This window comes from Anabrus simplex, chromosome X (assembly GCF_040414725.1).
Source record: "Anabrus simplex isolate iqAnaSimp1 chromosome X, ASM4041472v1, whole genome shotgun sequence".
NCBI lineage: Eukaryota > Metazoa > Arthropoda > Insecta > Orthoptera > Tettigoniidae > Anabrus > Anabrus simplex.
The window spans coordinates 193,953,439-193,959,438 of NC_090279.1; positions in this window are offsets into that span (position 1 = coordinate 193,953,439).

Here is a 6,000-nt window from a genome sequence, read left to right on the forward strand (position 1 = left end):
TTTGTACACTATTTTCAAGGGTCAGTTATATTTTGAGCAGGAAATTTTGTGGGATCGTGGGAAGTTCTTCTGTGTGCAATTTCAGTTTGATCTCTTAAATTGTCCTCTCTGGGTGTATTTCAGTTTGGAGTATAGAAAAATGTAAGCCGGGCCAAGTCAGGTGAATAAAGAGGATGGGATCTGTGCAAAACACACAAGAAGCTTTGACAGGGAGTTTAAAATACTAAGGATATTGTGTTTAGTCACATGAAGGGGATCCCATAGATGTGAAAATTGCCGTAATCCAAACAAGTGAAAAAGACTAAATATTACAGTGTTTATACACCACTGTATCTCTGTAAATATTTACCCCACTAGTTTATACAGACATATTATTTTACAGAATTAAGTAATCTTATTTTTTTGAAAACTGTGAAAATCCAACAAGATTTGGCCTTCTGTTTCATCAAGGTGTGTTACCTGGAAACTTGGTGTATTTAATCGTTTCTCAGATGCAGCTCTGTCTGTATTTCTTTGTGTAATAATAAATTCCCTTTGCTTTTCTGCAGACAAGTGTTTGAGTGTTTTTTATAAAGAACTGTAGACTTTCGTAGGTGTGTGCTTAGTTCTTTGTAGAGTGACTGAATGCTGAATATCGTACTCAGTGTGGTGTTCAGATGAATGTCTATTTCAGTTTTGTAGTGTTGAAGGAACCTGTTGGTTTATTACCTTTTGTACGAAACATAGTAGGTACTATCTTATCTGGCCTTGATGGTACTGAATTTCTGGATTGCCCTTTATTCCCTCATCTTGTGTAACATTCCTAGCTGAAACTGGTTAATTCTATGCTAAAAACCTCAAGTCATTTTCCCCAAAAATGCAGGGTGATGAATAAACTTAGTTATTAAAGTTTGATACTCATGTTTTTTTTTATTCTTTCCTTCCAATTACCGAATATTTTTTTAATATTGAATTTTTGACGACCACATTTTAATCAAAATTAACTTTCAACCTATTAGGTTGTATTCCGTGCATTTAGTACATGTTGAAGATATGTTAAATGGCCAACCGGACACCAGTGGGAACCAAATCCACAATGTCCCAATTTCGCCACCATAGCTTAATTGGTAGAGCAACCGATGCAAAATTGGGGGGTTGTGGGTTCAGAATGCACTGGTACCTGGTTGGCCATTTTTGTTCTGTATATAACATATTATCAATAAGTTGAAAGTTAATTTCGTTTACCCAATACTTAATTGTCCTTAATATTCCAAAACTATAATATATTTAGCTGGCCTTGCGGTGTAGGGGTAGGTGCCTGCTTCTTACCCGGATGCCCTGGATTTGATTCCTGGCCAGATCAGAGATTTTTACCTGGATCTGAGGGCTGATTCGAGGTCCACTCGGCCTACATGATTACAACTTAGGAGCTAGCTGATGGTGAGGTAGCAGCCCCGGTCTAGAAAGCAAAGAATAACGGATGAGAGGATTCATCGTGCCGACCGCATGACACCTTGTAACATACAGGTCTTCAAACTGAGCAGAGGTCGCTTGGTAGGCCCTGACCCTGTAGGGCTGTTGCCCCATAGCGAGCAACGAAAACAATATGTCATAGCTCATGAAGAAAGGACAGCCAGGTCGGAAAGAATGAAGAGATTTTGGGAGAGGAGGAAGATGATGATAGCTAAATTTCCAGTTAATTTGTTGAAGAATGTGGGCATAAAATATGTAAATAATAATATTTAGAGATACAGTGAATACAACAATACAAAAATAACTTTGAGAAGAATAATAAAGTTATTTTTCTCTTCAACAGTCCTAAAATGGCACTTAACAGCATATTTTAGAACTTTCTCCATTTAAAAGCAGAACAGTTAATAGTTGACAAAAAATGAAATACTTCACTTACCTGACTGTCAGGGAATCTTAAAGAAATTGGCCAAGAAAAGTAAAAGAATTATATCAAATTTCAGCATTCATTCACAGTACATAAAAATCTTCCAGAATTGCATGTGCGCTCCCGCCCCCCCACCCCCCACCCACCCACCCACCCACCCACCCACCCACCCACCCACACACACACACACACACACACACACACACACACACACACACACACACACACACACACACACACACACACTTATTTCTTGTTCTCCGAGCCAGCAATTAAGCTGGATGAAACCATGCTGTTTGTCAACCAATTGCCACTTTCTCAAATTGAAAGGTATTATTTTAGGGCCAAGTAACTACGGACACTTCTAAATTGCCAAATTAAGAAGCTCAAGGTTCGTGCTATTAAAAGAAACATACCATTAGTGCCATATAGCGAAGACAGATAGACTTACGTTAAGTTAAACCAAGCATTCATATATTCAGCGTTGGCATGCAAGGGGTTAGGCCTAAATATTGCAAAAAAACTGTCTTGAAAAGAAACTTGGAATTTTTAAAATCAATTTAGAACCAATATAGAATTGTTAACTGTTCGCATTTTAGGCTCAAAGTGGTATTGTCGTGGAGAAATTAAAAATTTGCAGACTATGGCATAAAATAAACATATTTATTAAAAAATTTTCCAGATAAACTCTACGTAGAGTGTAAATAAATCGCCCATCATCCATGTAAATGACGTCTTAGTTTCTATAAAACTTATCTAGTTGTATTTAGTTGATTTACGAATATGCTTAATTGTAATTTGGTAAGAATTCGTGCTCCTGCTAATTTTTTTTTTTTTACAGTAGTTCATCCAAGGCCAGGTTAGAAGGTACCAACTACTAACTATTTCCTAGGATACTTTGTTGAAAATAGTCTCCTGTAAGGATAGATATTCATGAAGTGAGTTTTATAAAACTTATTAGATTCTTTACAAATTCAATTGGAAGGTGTTTATAACTGACTTAAAGAACACAGCCACATGAATATAATTGGAACTTTGGAAGTTCGTGCATCTTGGTCAGACTTGTCTTTGAAATAATGAGTAAGTTTTACTATGTAATGGGACTTGAAGGCAAAGCCATAATACTGTAGGTCTTGGGATAAGAAAGGAGACAAAATCAAGTCTAATTTGGAAATACAGGCTAAACCAAAAGTCCATTAACATTTGACGAGGCAATACTGCACGGAATATTGGAGGTACAGAGGTAATAATTGACACACACGATTGGCATGACATGGGGTTTTATTGACACCAAAATAAAGTAAATAAAGCTTTACTAACAGTGCCTTTTCTGATAACGTCAACATGCCGCGATTGCAGGCATTTCTGACGCCCTCTATCATGGCAGCTTCTTTTATACTGTACACGGGTGTCACGTGGCATCACTGACGTGTTGCTATCCAGTTCCATCTGTTGGCCTGTTTGTGCACGGTAAAACCCCATGTTATGTCAGGCATGTGTGGCAATTTGTACCTGACGTGTTGCTGTCCAGTACCATCTGTTGGTCTTTTTGTGTACTTTATTTTGGTGTCAATAAAACCCTATGTCATGCCAATCATGTGTATCAGTTATTATCTCTCTACCTCCAATATTCCATGAAGTATTGCCTCGTCAAATGTTAACAGACTTTGGGTCACCCTGTAGGTCAATAGCAAGGACTGTAAATGGAAGGATTTCCAGAAAGGAAGAACAAGATGAAAAATGGAACAAGAAAATATTGAACTAAGTATAGATACATACTAGATAAAGACTGGTGTAAGACCATAACAGATGGAGGTAAATTTGTAGGTAAGTTTGTGTTCTACGTGGTTGGTGAACATAAACATTGCTTTGCAATTTGGATTCTCTTCCAGATTTTCAAAAAAAAAAAAAAAAAAAAGTAGAACTAATAATTTCGTGTGGCTATTTCTAGCCGAGTGTAGCCCATGTAAGGCAGACCCTCCAATGAGAATGGGCGGCATCTGCCATGTGTAGGTAACTGCGTGTTATTGTGGTGGAGGACAGTGTTATGTGTGGTGTGTGAGTTGTAGGGATGTTGGGGACAGCATAAACACCCAGCCCCCAGGCCACTGGAATTAACCAATGAAGGTTAAAATCCACGGTCCGGCCGGGAATCGAACCCAGGACCCTCTAAACCGAAGGCCAGTACGCTGACCAGTCAGCCAACGAGTCGGACACTCTTAGAACTGCAGTATGATCAGACCAGTTTATCTTGAAAACTGTTCTTCTAGTTGTGCTACTGAACTGTGCCATCATGTGAACTTGCTGACCTATGAATCAGATATAAAATTTAAAGACTTATTCAAGATAAATTAAGTGATATATCATGATCTTATTTCAATTTTATTTTCCCTGGCCTAAATGTGCCCGCAGTATTGGCACTCCCGAGTATCACTCAGAATCAGCTCTTCTGATCCAAAGAGAGTATTACCTCTGTTTGTGGGTGTAAACAACTGTGATGTCTTTCTTCCTAAAGACGGTTGCAGCTGTTCGCCACTATGTGGCTCTTGGTCCTTATTACTGGTTCTGCGATGGAAAGAGCTTCGGTCTTTATCACACCATTTCACAGAGCTGTCTCTCGTCCAGTTTTTCACTGATAAAAGTGATGCCGAAGGATGCTCGCGTATGTTTGTTGCGTAGTCAGTCAGTAAGGATAATATCAATAGACTACCGCAGCTTCAGGTTTATAACACCCTGGACAGACTTTGAAATGGTGCCCAACCACCATCCTCCGCATTAATGAACGATAATATGCCAGTTCCAGTTTTTGATCCGAGAGGGATTTCTCCTGTAACCCTCCAACGGAGGTTCTACCATCTGCTGCTCTCCTCTATACACAGGAATTGAGGAAGCTGAATTAAACAGTGGCACACACACTCAAGCATCCAGTCCCCAGTGAAGAGAACCTACGATTTTACTGCTGTGATCTGATAGATGGTAAAATTTAATTGCTATTTTGAAAACATCAAAGTACTACGTGAAATTATATTTCTTTTTTTACCAAGATGAATGGACTTAGAATATTCCATGGAGTCATGTGGTGGTGTTCTTATGTCATTTTCTAAAATTTTGGTAGGGAGTGTGTTCATGCTGTAGGTCTCTGACCATTACCAAGCAGCAATCCTGGTAATTCATATCGACCTCTCGAAATTAACAGCAATAGATTGAAAAATCATTCCTTTGACCCATGTAAGCAATGAGGTATTTGTGTCAAATATGTTGGTGTTTTTTTAGCAATTTCAGTTATATTTCAGTACAAAGTTACATACCCAAAGAATATGTTGACATATCATAAACAGTTTTGTGCTGCTTTTTGTGTGTGTGTCATCTAAGTAGGCCTACATTCATTTTTGAAGTTATTTGAATTTCTGTGGCAGACATTATTTATTTTGGCTAATTTTATTCTAATATTTTGACACTTCTTCAGTGTTGTCTCTTATTTACTACCGTAAATAATCCCAATAATTTAGACCTTTTAAAATTTTCTCATTAGAGGAGATGCATGAATTTATGTCACTGGGGAGGTGGTTGGGAATAAATGTTAAACATAATGTTCTATTTTCTAATGACCATATAATTTATTAAAGGGGGAAGATTATTAATATATTTTCCATTGCTTGATATCCTCTTGTAGTTTCATTGGTGGCTTAGTGATGTTTTTAGTCACTATGACTTTTAGTTACCAATGATTTGACTTGGGGTAGTCCCTGCTATTGCTTCTAAAACATCACAAGTGAATTTTGATATGTTTCTTCTTACAGGAGGAATTCTTTTTCTATTCAATATCTTCCATTGTTATAAGAATGTCACCCAGAAATGTCCCTGAAAATCACTAATAAAAGAATCTCATTTTATTCAGTCTGTTATATCATTATCATTTAGCTATATGCTGACATGCTTCTTTTTATTGAGCTCCATTTTATAGATGCATACCAGTACTCAAAAGTTAGCAAGCCTTTTTCACCATTATTGAACCACTTTACATGCCTTGAGAATAATTGATAATGCTGTCAAAATGAATTAAGCATGAATAAGATCAAAAGTAAGTTAATGTAAATATTTAAATTCATAATACCACATATGTA